Here is a 14671-nt window from a genome sequence, read left to right as displayed (position 1 = left end):
GTTGGTAGCGGTGGTGGTGGTTTGTTCGTTTTTGCTCCCTTCTCTCTGTTTTCTGCTAGAGATGGACAGCCTTATGAAGACATAATGGTGGGAGCTGCAGCTGCCATCATACTGTTATGAGGGGAGACATCATGCCACACTGAGGATCAAAGAGCGGAAACGAAGGAGAAGCCAGGGTGCTGAAGACCTTAAGTAAGTTGCTAGGTCTACCCTGGGACCACGGCTCTGGAGCTTCTGACTTAGTGACAATAACTGTCCTATAGATAAAGTCAGCAGCAGCCAGAAACATTCCTAACTTACACAACACCTAAGGAACATTCTTCTCTATTTGGAATAGTATTAACCATATTATTTGAAGCATAGCAAAGACTTTTGTCTGTAGACATGCTTTGATTAGGCACAGCAGACAGGAGTTAATTAAAGAAGTTCATGGTCATCCACTGGGTAGAGGAAAGCCACTTCTTAGTTACCTTTCCTCTCTGCACAACCTGCCTCATTTGCCTCTAGCTGCTTTCCAGTTTTCGCTCACGGGAACTCGTGGTGAGGAGGTAAATGACATTTTACCTCTCCATGCCCCAAAATTCGGGGATTTAAACCACTATTTGATCTTATTTTTGTAGATTAAGTGGTTTAAACTTTGTAGAGGATATTGTTGTATTTGCTTGTCCATCTGACAGTGGACTCCATTTTACCTTTTTTAAAAAAAACTTTGTTGGGACAGGGGATTGAACCCAGGGCCTTATGCATGCTAGGCAAGCTCTCTACCATTGGGCTACATTCCCAGTCTTCCATCTTACTTTGAAGAATTGTTCAGCCTCTTTGTACATAGTCTTGAGAAACTTTAGAGCCAAGGAGACTCCTTCCTTGGCCAAGGTCTGGGCATTAACCTAGAGGCCGACTGGACTTGCTCTCCAGGAATTAAGAAATCCAGTGGCAGTGCTTCGAATGGACTATTCGTTCTTGCTGCTCTAGATTCTGGTTGGTCCAGGGGTTCTGTCCTTGTCCTGGCTGAAGCTCATCCTTAGATTCTGTGAGCTATCCCAGATCTTCTTTCATTCATATATCTGTATATATGAATGAAATTTAAAGGAACTTATAACCTCAAATAAAAACACTGTTCTGCTGCTTATAAATCAAATCTTTTACTTTCACATCATCTTTCAAATTAATTGAGGACACAGCAGTAGATTGATTGTAAAACTTGACTCAATTATTCAAACATCTCTTGCAATGTGACTTTGTAGTTCCTCCTACTAAGAGGTGGAGTCTATTTTCCCACCCCTGTGAATATGGGCTGGCCTTGTGATTTGCTCTGGATGACAAGATTTGGTAGGGAAAATGATACATCTGTCCCAACTCTGGGCCTCAAGAGGCTTTGCTTGCTTCAAGTCTGTCTATTGGATCCCTGACAACGCTATGTAAACGAGCCCAAGCTGGCCTGCTGAAGGATGAGGGAGCACACGAGGCAGATCTGATTCATCCCAGTACTAGACCAGACATCCTATTGACCCCTAAACCTATGAGATAGCCAGCCTCAAGTCAGAAGAACTGCCTAGAAATGTACCATGGCTGACTGCACATGTATGAATGAGTCCAGCCACAGCTAGTTGAACCACTTAGTTGACTGACAGACTCTTGAGCAACAACAAATGGTCATTTTTTTAACCCTCTGAAGTTTGGGATGGTTTGTTATATAGCAATAGGGGATACATATAGCCAATAAAGCATAAAAGGTACTAATGTTCAACCAATTACTGTTGTGTTTATTATATACCTTGAACTATGCCCAAATGTTATTACTTATTGAGAATCTCAGGATAATTCTACAGGTCATTTATGTATCTGTTTGTTTTTTAAATAATGTGACTCCTCTCTACTTGCATATTTTTTTAGAGGCCAAGCTTTATATTATGTCTGAAGGGTAACTGGGAAATTTATCTGATACAACAATTTTGTTCTACCTGGCATTAGCCCATCCCCAACCCAGAAGAAAACCCTCTTTTCAGTAAGGTATTATAAGACATCAACTGTGAACTGTGGGTGGGAACTGTTACAACCGTCTGCCTATGCTCTTAGCACAGTGTTTAATACACTGAATTGATCATTCAAATCTGCGAGGGCAAGCCTGGTGGTTCTGTTCAAGACCAGAGTAATCTGAGGTTTGTGAGCCAAACCAAAACACAGCCCAGTCTAAAGAGCTCAGAAAGCTTGAGTCAGTTCTATGATCACTTGGAAAGTTCTAAAAGTGACTAACCATGTATAATAGGAGTTTCTGTTAGAAACAACTCAATTTCAATGAGGCAATTCATGGTACAGATGAGGAGAAAGTTGAGTTATCAAATAGGTATGTTTGATTTTCCCCAGGCTTTAAAATAAGCTTTTGAAAAGCTTATTTTAAGCAGGCATAGGGCCAGTGATGTGTATAGCACAGTGGTTCACTTAAATAGACAAAAAAAAAAGCATAAATACATTTAACATAACTGTCATTTCTACTGCAAAAGAAATTTTCTGTCAAAATGTAATTTTTAAAATATCATTAGAAACTCTCATTTGTGGTTACAGTAGGATTTAGTTTTTTTGTTTTTTTTTTTTTGCTCATTCATCTGACATAAAAAAAAAAAGTTCCCCAAACACATGAAAATCCACTTGTAAAACAGGTTTTCTAGTCCTCAAACATATTCTGATAGTGCCTCTGCTTATAACACAAAGCAAGCGTCTGGCTTCTTGATAAGTTTGTTTGCTCTTGGATGATGCCTTGGCAGAATAATTCTTCAAAGACACACAGAAGAAACCCCCCACAAACCAAAGGGGAAAAAAAACAGCAGTTTCTTAAGATTATTATTTAACATTGCAAACTCATTGTTAGCAAAACACATTACTTGTAAAGTGATGTGGGAGGTAAGTTACTCAAACTGCTATAAGCTAAGAAACTTCTAGCTAAATAAACATTTCGGTGGCTTTCCATCTTTCTCCGTGGTATTCCAAAATTGCCAGACAAAATTCTAATTCATGAGTATTTCAAATTGTTCTATCTCTGAAAAAAGGAACAAATCAAATCATAAGAAAACAGAACTTTACAGAGTAAAATACCACTTGCAGGGGGAGCATAAAGAGAAATGGGAAATATGGTTAGCAATGATGAAATGATCAAAGCAACAGTACACTTTATTTTCGTGAAATCACCTGTAATAAGATCCTTCGAATTAGCAGGCCTAAATAAACACTTGTTCCACCTCATCAGAACCAGTTGCTTCATGTTTGCTTGTTTCCCCATTGAGCAACTATCAAACAAAACTTGAGGCTTCTCAATGCAACTTTGAAAAACTAGATCCAGTCTCTTAACCCTCCCAGTGAGGCACAGGTGGTAAACTAGAATTACTAAGAGGGAAAAGCTAATTAAATTTCTACTAAAATCAAAGTAAAAATCTGTTTATTAACCTCAGATTTCACTTGTTAAACACTAAGTCTATTCTTAATTCTTATAATGTTGTGTCACTATTTAAGTTTCAGATTATAAACTTGTGGATGCCAACATTCATGATGATTGTATTTTGTATGTTTTGTCTTGTTCTGCCTTGTCAGAATGTTTCATCTACAAACTTTTGAATATGACAAACAGTTCTTGGTTTATGTGTCCTTTGGGCTTTTTTAAAATTAATGTTTGAAGGGGAGCAAAAGTAAAACTACTTTCTAGCTGTTCTCTGGAGGAACGCAACTTCTTACATTTATTTTCTAAGTAAGTAAAATACATTTCAGAAATGCCTCTGTGTCCTTTGAGAAGATAAAAAATGGAGAGAGGAGACTTTTTGCTTCTCCTTCCTTTAGGCACTTATATCAATTTAATCTATTCATAAATAAATCTTTTGCTGTTGATGTTTAATACCTACAAATATGGGCTGGAAGGCAGATTTCCAAATGAGTGTATTGTAAAAATCCCCAAAGAAATAAATTTAGTAAAAGCCATTGAACTAGAGAAAGTTGGAAATTATAGCATGCACTGTAACATCAGAACCAACTAGAATATTAAAATGAAAAGCATAGTTATTAAAAATATATAAATTTATAGACGAGCAACTCCTTTATTGTGAAGAGTAAGTAGGTAAACTGGAAGATAAAAGCTTAATTACCAGAATGCATCTCAAAGAGACAGAGAATGAAAACACTAAAGAAAAGTTCAAAGAAGACACATCTAGATATTTCATATATATATTTGATAGAGTGTTAAAAAGCAAATAATATAAAGAACAGTGAAGAGGTAATGTTGAAGAGATACTAGCAGGGATGCATTAAAACTGAAGAGGAAACAGTGAGTCCTGATGTTGAAAATTCCCATAAACTGTGTAGTATAATAAATTAAGAATATGCCCATGCAATTTCTTTCTCTTATTTTCTAAGTGCATAAAATACTTCAGACATGCCTCTGTATCATTGTATCATTACATCATATAAAATTCCAGAGCATTAGAGATAAAGTGAACATCCTAAAAGCTATGGGAAAGAAATGATATCATACTTATAAGGCTGAGAATGAGATTAGCCAAGCAACAGTGGAGGCCAGAAGTCAATTTTGTTAAAAGAAAATAATTTTAGATCCAGAATTTTATACCCAAATTATCATTCAAAAGCAAAAGACAAAATGAAGATGTTTTCAAATATTTCAAAAGTTTCCCAATCAAACATTCTCTCTGAAAGAGTTACACCAGCGTATACTCCAGCAAGAGAAGAATTTTAAGGAATGGTACAAAAAGTCATAGCAATAGGGCCAGGGATGTAGTTGAGTGGTAGAGTGCTTCTCAGTGTGTGCAAGGCCCATCACCACCACCACAACAAAAATAAATAACTAAAAATACAGTAGTAAATCAAAATGAATAATATGCTTTTAAAAGTACATGTTTAAAAACAAGCTGGAACTACAATTTAGAGAGTAGTAAAAGGAAAGTTGAGGTGAAGAGCATGGAGAGAAGTCACAGAAGGCCATCACCTTTATTGTTGGAAGAATAGATATGTTTTAAATATTTAAAGGTAACCACTTATACACACACAGAAAACAGTAGAAGAGGGAAACCTGAAAAGAAGAAAACATAATCAATACACTTAGGACAAAAGAGAAAGAAAGGAGCAGAGAAATGAAAAAGATGTAGCTGTGGTGACACTGTTTGAGCGTCTGCATTTGGTGTTGCTTGAAAATAGAGGTGCTCCTGCACTTTTCAGTGCTGGAGGAAATAAATCACATTTAACTATAGTCAGGATGAGTTTTTGCTGTATTCCAAACACCTGGGCCAACTTGGCCTTCACACTCAGCACCCATATTTTTGCTTCACTTCCCTCCTCTTTCAAGCTCACACATTTCCACAATGTGTTAAAATGCATTCTTCAGCTGGGCAGGTGGTGCACACCTGTAATCCCAGCAATTCTGGAGGCTGAGGCAGGAGGATCATGAGTTCAAAGCCAGCCTCAGCAACAGCAAGGCACAAAAGCAACTCAGTGAGACCCTGTCTCTAAATAAAATACAAAATAGGGCTGGCAATGTGGCTTAGTGGTAGAGTGCCCCTGAATTCAATTCCTGGTACACCAAAAAAAAAAAAAAAAAAAAAAAGTATTTTTCAAAGCTTTCACAATATAAATAATAAAAAATACATTTGCTGGGAACTGGGATTGTGGCTCCTCCCTCCCTTCTTCCCTTCTCTTCCCACCCCACTTCTTTCTTTCTTTCTCTCTTATACTAAAGGTTGAGCTCAGGGACCCTCTACCACTGCCCACATCCCCAGCCCTTTTTATTTATTTTTTTTATTTTGAGGCAGGATCTCACTAACTAGCCCAGGCTGGCCTTAAACTTGTAATCCTCCTGCCTCCCCCCTTCACTGGAATCACAGACTTGCACTACCATGCCCAGATACAATACCTTCTTCAGTTTAATTCAGGGCAGAATCTTAAGGGTAACAGAACAAAGCATGCAGGTTGTCCCCTTTTTTTGCAATTCTTTATGAGGATGTAATAGAAGAAGCCAGCAAACAGACTCTTCCCAAGGCCCTTGTGCTTACCCTCCCCAACCTTCCTCGTACAACTTTCCCTTTTCCCCACAAATAATGACCATAACACAACAGGATGACAGGATATGAAAATGGGAGTGTTTTCAAGGGAAGAACTTTAAAGTTGTGAGGTTCCAACAGGAAAAAGAAGTAAGATAAACCACAAACAGAAACGGAATGTTCAAGGGCAAATAAATTCTTTAATTATTTCATTTTATTGCCACAAGGTGAAGAAATTAATAGAGGAAATGCCACACCCCAGACCTATAGTTAGTAAGTGGTAGCTGAGATTCTAGCCTAGGTCTGAAGGACTTTCAAAATCTTGTTCTAAACTGCTATTATCATTCATTTTCAGCAAGTCAGTTGAAAGGAAGTAAAAGCACCTCATTCTGGAAATCACAGTCAAACCCTCTTAGAGGACTAAGAATCCTGGAAAGGTTATACTGGCATCCTTGTCCTACGTAGGAGTGCATTTATTTTACCTCCTACTATTTTTCCCACCTTATTCCCATGATCTCTTCCTTGCATTTTTTTTTTGTTCCCTTGGAAAACTTCCTCCTTCTACTTAAGAATCGGAGATATCCTTAAAAAACAGAGACTACATTAATAAAAGTGAAAAGATACCTACAAAATGGGAGAAAATATTTGCAAATCACACATTGCTAAAGGTTTAATATCTCGGGCTGGGGATGTGGTTCAAGCGGTAGCACGCTCGCCTGGCATGTGTGTGGCCAGGGTTCGATCCCAGCACCACATACAAACAAAGATTTTGTGTCCGCCGAGAACTAAAAAATAAATATTAAAAAAATTCTCTCTCTCTCTTTAAAAAAAAAAGGTTTAATATCTCAAACATATAAAGAGCTCCCACAACTCAACAACAAAAATACAAACAACCCAATTTAAAAATGGGCACAAGACTTGAACAAACACTTATCCTAAGAAGATATACAGATGCCCAGTAACTATGTGAAAAGATGCTCAACATCATTAGCAATTAGGAAAGTATAAATCAAAATCACAATGAGGTACCATGCTCCCTGAGATGGATATAACAACAAAGATAATCAGTAACAAGTGTTGGTGAGAAGATAGACAAATTGGAAATCTTGTACTTTGCTAATGGGAATGTAAAATGATGCAGATATTGTGGAAAAGAGTTTGGTATTTCATCAAAGGTTAAACAGAAGTATTATCTGATTCAGCATTTCCTTTCCTACGTGTATACCCAAGAGAAATGAAGAGAATCAGATACTTGTACACCAGTGCTTATGGCAGCATTATTCATAATAGCCAAAGGTGGAAACAATCCAAGTATCCATCAACAGATAATCGGATAAACAAAGTGTAGTATACGTATACACAGTGGAATATAACTCAGTCATAAAAAGGAAGAAAGTTCTCATTCATGTTGTGTGGTTGAAACATGAAGACATTAGACTAATTGAAATAAGCTACATACTAAAGGAAACTTTTGTTTGATTCCACTTATATGAAACATGAAGTATCTAGATTAGGCAAACTAATAGGTACTAAAAGCAGATTAGAATTTTCTAGGTGCTGGGAGGAGGAGGGAATGGAGTGTGATTACTCAATGAGTACAGAGTTTCTGTTTGGGCTGATAAAAGATTTTGGAAATAGATAGTGACAATGGCTTTCCAATAGCATGAATTCAATTAACACCATTCAATTGTATACTTAAAAATGGTTACAATGACATTTTTTTGTTAGATTTTGCCACAATAAGAAAATAGCATATACATAACCCAGAGATATTCTTTTCTTATAAAAGAAAGACTGGGTGAATAGTCTACCTTTAATGAGTTTACTAGAGAAGACTGTCTAGTTTCATGGTTGAAGAACTCTGAGGGAACCAAGAGGACAGACTGCTTCCCTTTTGATCACCTCATGGTCCTGGCAATCTCAAGTCCTTTGTTTTCAGCCTCTCCCATTTCCTGTGGGACTAGAGCCTCCAGCATTCCACAAACAACTCAATAGGCCACAGATTCATTCTGATCAGTTGCCTTCTCTATCCTGCAAGATATTACCACAGAAAACAATACATGGTGTCACCTACAATAACATAAAACTGGTGCTTCAAGCTGGATTGAAAACTTCTGGTTGTCTAGAAAAGACATTGAGACGTAAGATACAACCTAGAGTTGAATAAAATCTGTTTAGGAAACTAATTATTATTATTATTATTGTTTTTGCACTGGGGATTAAAACCAGGGGCATTTAACTACTGAGCTACATCCCCAACCCTTTTATTTATTTATTTTTAGATAAGGTCTTGCTAACTAAATGCTGAGACTGGTGGCGAACTTGCAATCCTCCTGTCTCAGCCTCCCAAGTTGCTGGGATGACAGGAGTGTGCCATGGCATCCATCAAGAAACTAATATACTTTATTTGGCCAAGTCTCTTGTTGGTCAACTGATCACTTCTAGCCTTGGAGGGATTCATGAATTTCAACTGGGTCCCCTAAATATTCAGTCGATGTGAATCCTGAAATCATTAAATTAATATTATCCCATAATGCATCTTTTTCAGAAAAAAAAGAATTAGTCTAGATCCAGGTTGATAATGTGCCTGGTGTTTCGTTTTCATAAAGGGAGAACTACATGCGCTTCTGGGCAGCCAGGTCTTCATAAATCCTTACAGTTCCACTAGATGGACGTTTCATTACTGTTTCCTCACCATAAATAACTAATGAGTCGCCCTGAATTAATTTGAATCCTATTTAGTTTGTTGGTATTGAGGTGTGTGAAATCAGCTGTCCTTTCTTGTCCCATTAGAATAAGGAGAAGAAATTATCTGGTGTTATATATATTTTGAGCATACTACATTAGAGCAAAAATGAAACATGAGCGCTTCCATTTATCCAGTGTTTCCATATCTAATTTGATCAGAGACAGTATCTTGAGGACAATTTAATCACCATAAAATCAATCAGCCTTGCAAAGCCTGTTTTGCAGGCTTAACATCCCTAAGATTTCCAAGCCGAGAATTTCCTCATCTGCTTTATCTACAGAGGAAAGCACTTGCAGTCACTTTTTTTTCCTGCAGCACTCACCAACCAGGATTATCTCCCAATCATCTGGAGAGTGAAAAACACTCCCCACATGAGTCACTGTTTTTAGAGTACCCAGAGCATTTGCAATATCCCACTATTGGTCCTGTCAGGTATTTGGGCTTTTGGGGGAAGAGACTTTTTTTTTTTTTTAGTATTGGGATTGGACCCAGGGGTGCTCTTACCAATCTACATCCCAGCCCTGTTATTTTTTGTTTTGTTTTGGTTTTGGTTTTTGAGAAAAATCTCTCACAAAATTGCCGAGGTGGCCTGTCTCAGCCTCTTGAGTCACTAGGGTTGACACTGACCTGTGCCACTCTGCCACCCAGAGAGGCTTTGTCTTACTGCAGTGATGACCTTGGGGCCTGGCACCCCACTGCTGCTTAGTAAACATTTGCTAAGGGAATGAATTGGGGCCATATGTTTATTCCTAAATCTGCCTGTGCATTCCGACATCCCCACTTCAGCTTATGTCACCTTTTCCAACACCTCAAATGTCCTCCTCATTCCCCTTATGTCTACTTATACATCTAAAATTGGCCCATCTTCAAGGCCCAAATTCCAATGCCACTTTTCTTGGGCAGACCTCTCTAACTGCCCCACCCCTTGGTGACTATCACTTCCTTTGTTGCCTTTTATTATTATTTTCTTTCTATATCAATAGCTGTTACTAGGTGACACAGCAACTTTGTGCAGATTAGAAAAACATGCCCTCTCTGGGACAGGCACCGTACATTTGGCCACATGGCTTTGGGGGCAGAGAACAGACTTAGCTTTTATTCACCTGTTATCTTCATGCTCTTGGATGGTGAACAGCAGCACAGCCAGATGAGGTAGCCCTGATACAGCCTCTTTCTTAAGACCACCACACCCCGGACTTTGTTTGACCACTCCTCCACCTTGACACCTTTTGAGTTTGGTTTTTGGTTTGGTTTTGTTTAAACCTCTTTTTGTATTTCCAACCTCTGGTATCCCACATTCTCCTTTGTACATGACAGACATTGTAGTTGTTGATGATTATTAATACATTGGTTCTTGCTAGTTATTCGGTTTCTGATTAAGTAGGATGGTCGTAAAAAATGCATTAACTGAAAAACAGATAAAACTGTTGTGAAATTAGCATGCCTAATTATTTTTCATAATTTTATTGAGCTATAATTCAACCTTTTAAAGTATATAATTCACTTGTTTCAGTATATCCCTAGAGTTATAGTACCACTATTTCCTAACAATTTTAGAATGTTTTCCACCCAAAAAGAAACCCTATGCATTTCTTACTCCCCATCTCCAAGCCTCTGGCAACCACCAATCTTTCTGGATCTTTCCTAAGGAATTTGTCTATTCATGACATTTCATATAAATGCAAACACACATTATATGACCTTTTGTGATTACAAAAGATCCTTTTACTTAACATAAGGTTTTCAAGGTTAATTCACATTGTAGCATATATAAGTACTTCATTCCTTTTATGGTTGAATAATATTCCATTGAGTGAATTACCATATTTTATTTGTCCATTCTTCAATTGATAGACATTGGGATGTTTCCAATTTTTTAGCTACTATGAGTTTTTAACTGTTATGAACTCACATGTGTACTTATGTTTCCAAATTTGGGGGGTATGTACCTAGGAGTAGAATTCCTGGGTCCTAATGGTGACTCTATGCTTAACATTTTAAGGAACATCTAAAGTATTTTCAAAGTGGCTATGTCACATTACAACCCACCAACAATGAGGATTCTGATTTCTCCACATCCTTATGCACACTTGTTATTGTCTTTTTGATTACGGCCATTTTTGTGCCATAATCTAAATTAGCAGCTCATTATAGTTTTGATTTATATTTCCTTAAGCAAAGGCTCAGAAATAACCACAGCTAGGATTATAAATGCAGCCAAGATAGTCTTTCTTTTCATTACTTGTTCTGCTTCTCTCTGAAGTGATCTGAGCTCCCTTTTTCTCTATAGATCAACTTCTTCCATATGGCTACTGTCTGCCCCTGCCACTGTGGAGGGATTGAATCTCTTTCTCAGGGAATTCTGATTTGTATGCCATTGGCCAGGCTTTGAGGACCATGCCAATCAAGAGTGAATAGGAAATCAAGGTAAAGGAAAAACATGGCAGCTTCCAATGGACCCACAACTGGAATAGGAGTAAGGAGAGTAATTCCTAAAAACAGGGACATATTATTCCAGGGCAAAAAAGGCTACTGTAATATAAAATAGTAGGTGTACATACTATTCACTGTTGACTTTGAAGATCAAATAGCATTAGATTTATTGGTCTCAAAATGTTTTATAATGGTCTTTGATCAAAAAACTTCAAGTTTCTTACTGACCTTATAATTGCCAAATATAAAGTAATAAGTAGTTATGGTCTTTCTAAGCATGTCAATGATATTCCTGGTATTGGTGACCAATCTATTTAAATAACAATATTCTAATAATCTCTAGAATCATTCTATCCATACATTAATTCTAACCTCACCAAAAAGTTTTCTGATTAAATATTTTTATCTCAGAGGTTACAATCTAGCAATTTACAGATTTTTTTTCACCTATGACATTTATTATTTGGCTCACACAGTGGGTATGTGTGTGTGTGTTTAATCTGAATTTGTTTCTTATACTAAAACATCTGGAAATTTCACATAGGAATCTAGATTTCCAGCTTTTCTTTAAAAATCAAATTATTTGGCAGCATCAGGCCCTAATCTCCACATCAACAACAGTGAAGAACTGACTGATGCTGGGCCACACCTCCATCAGTATGACCAGTGCCAGTTCCCCACAGATTCTGACCATCTGGGCCTCTGTAGGTAGATGAGTTTGTAACCCCTGATTTAAATTATTTCAGTCACTAATCATTATTTTTTTTCTGAGACAGTATAAGCCAAGTAACTAAGTCATAGTTTCCATTTGTTGAGGCTTGCTGACCCACAAAGTGATAATAAAACATAAATAGGGGATCCCCTTAGAGTTGAATGAATAAGAGCCTATTCCACAGGCACATAAAGTTGCAATTATTTTTCTTTCAGACTCTTATATAAAATATCAGGATATGATAGATGCCACACAGATTCTCTTCACGAATCCAGGAGTCTCTGTATTAGTTCTCTTTGTCTTCTTTTAAAGCAGGTGAATTTTAATTAGCTCTAACCACTTCCCACTGCAGAATTAACTTATCTTGTTATATAGCCCATAATTTCTTCACCAATTGTTATAAAAAACGTCTTTAGCCTGAAATACTCTGTACAATTTTTGGCTTTAAGTGAAGACTATCTGGTTATTATTTTACTATAATCGATTGCAAGAAGTTTATGATCTTGCCCTTGTACCTTGGTCGACTCAATGAAGAGTTGCATTCAGTATCACTTCATTTCAGCCTCTTGTGACCCATGAGGCCAAAGTATAGAGCTGTTACAGCCCAGTGACTGCCTGAGGTAGACACTGCTGTGACACCTGGGGCCTTCTCCAACTGTCAACTCTGTTTACACTGCTTCACCCAAGGTCATGCCTCCTCTAAGAGCAGCCCCATCTAAAGAATGACCATTTGAAGTCCTGCTCTCCTGTACAAATCAAGGCATCTAAAGGACCATCCCAGCCCCAGAACTTGTGGGGCTGCCTGAGACCTTCATTGGGACTGCACCTCTGTTCAATTTCTGCCTAATCCTGCTTCCATCTATGGATGGAGACTTCTGAAATTGTGAACCCTAAATAAACTTTTCCTGTAAGTTGTTCTTTTCAAGTATTTTGGACACAGCAATTAAAAGCCGACTAAAACACTTCTGGATGAAACCCAGATAGCAGAGAGAGGGTTCATATTTTGGAGGAGAAACAAATTAGTAAGTAGAAAATTGTTTTGAAAGCCCAGGAGAAAAATGAAAAAGTTTTCATTGATTCTCAGCCAAGGATTCCAGAGGACATAAACCAAGCAACATGGATTGCCCTCTTCCTTTTCCTATTAAAACACTCATGAACCCATGAAAAGGAGATTAAAAAAAAAAAAAGTCATGCTGGCATAAAATCTTAGAAATCCTGCTCAGTCATCTACCAGATGTCAAAAAGAATGTCTACATACCAAAGCCTGGTTTGAGAAGCCCAGAGATACAGCAGAGGAGCTTTAAGAGGGGACAGGATGAGTGTGGGCTAATCACACACTGCTAGAGATTATTCTTCCCAGGGTGGGAAGTCAGTTTTGAAGATCTAAAGTCCTATTTCCTAAATTCCAGAGGATCTCTTCCTTATAGATGCAGAATAAATAAAAAGAAACAAACTACCAGAAAATAGATGACGTGGTTTGCATACCTAGTCCTACAATCCAAGATGCAGAGGAAGGACATTTCCCCACAATCACAGGCATCTGTCAGAGCTGAATGCAACTTTTCTTTTTCCAAGGATAATTAATATTTTAAGAGTGGCATGAGGGGGCTGCAGTTATAGCTCAGTGGTAGCGCACTTGCCTAGAATGTGTGAGGCACTGGGTTCAATCCTCAGCACCATATAAATAAAATAAAATGAAGGCATAAAAAATACAATAACATTAAAAAATCCAGTCAATCTGTTTCCAATTTTTAAAAAAAGTAGTGGGGATAGTAGAGGATAGGAAAGGTAGCAGAATACAACAGTTACTAATATGGCATTATGTAAAAATGTGGATGTGTAACCGATGTGATTCTGCAATCTGTATACGGGGTAAAAATGGGAGTTCATAACCCACTTGAATCTAATGTATGAAATATGATATATCAAGAGCTTTGTAATGTTTTGAACAACCAATAAAAAAAAAGTAGTGGGGAAGGGCCAATGAGACATTATACAATATAAACAGAGCCTGGCATTCAAGATTTCACTCAAATGTTTGGGTTAGATTTCTACAGGAAACATAATTAATTTTAGGATGCAAGTAGCACTTAAGATTTAGGAAAATGTGGATATTTTATCTATTTTAAAAATGAATAAGGTAACAAGCACAAACAAGAAGCTGGCTGAGATGAAATCAGAAATCCTGGGATCATGGATGGGAAGGGTTGCAGCAGGAACAACACAGATGTTAACATTTTGGCTATTACAGTAATTCCTGGTCAAAGCAGGTCCTGGTTCTAGGACTTAAGTTGCACCTGATGTCCCTAATAACTCCTTCATCTTCTTTAACTTGCTTACCCCTACCTCTGTGTCCTGCGAAGAATGACTTTCCATTTATACTGTTGTCAGGCAGTGCACATTAACGCTTCATATTTTGGGTTCAGTGACAACAATTCCATCCTTGAATTGACCACTCTAAACTCCACTGTTTTCTCACCTTTGAGAAAACCAATTGGTTAGAGCATCTATAGAGTGATCCCACTGCCACCAATTTGTGGCATTAGTTTCTTTCTTTTTTTTTTTTCCTTGGTTCTAGGGATTGAACTCAGGGGCATTAAACCACTGAGCCACATCCCCAGCCCTGTTTGTATTTTATTTAGAGACAGGGTCTCACTGGGTTGCTTATTGCCTCGCTTTTGTTGAGGCTGGCTTTGAATTCTCAATCCTCTTGCCTTCACCTCCTGAACCACCTTGATTTCAGGCATG

At 37.7% G+C, this 14671-nt stretch overlaps 1 long non-coding RNA gene across 1 annotated transcript; it reads right to left on the bottom strand.

Moving 5' to 3' along the window:
• Nucleotides 1-6209: 6209 nt before the first annotated feature.
• Nucleotides 6210-10863, bottom strand: LOC144376040 (uncharacterized). The gene is made up of 2 exons (XR_013436043.1): nt 9882-10863; nt 6210-8060 (listed from the first exon to the last, which is right to left on the bottom strand). It is a non-coding gene; the product is annotated as an uncharacterized LOC144376040 (long non-coding RNA).
• Between the last annotated feature and the right edge of the window lie 3808 nt (nt 10864-14671).

Source organism: Ictidomys tridecemlineatus, chromosome 1 (genome assembly GCF_052094955.1).
Source record: "Ictidomys tridecemlineatus isolate mIctTri1 chromosome 1, mIctTri1.hap1, whole genome shotgun sequence".
NCBI lineage: Eukaryota > Metazoa > Chordata > Mammalia > Rodentia > Sciuridae > Ictidomys > Ictidomys tridecemlineatus.
This window is presented reverse-complemented; position numbering and strand designations above follow the sequence as displayed.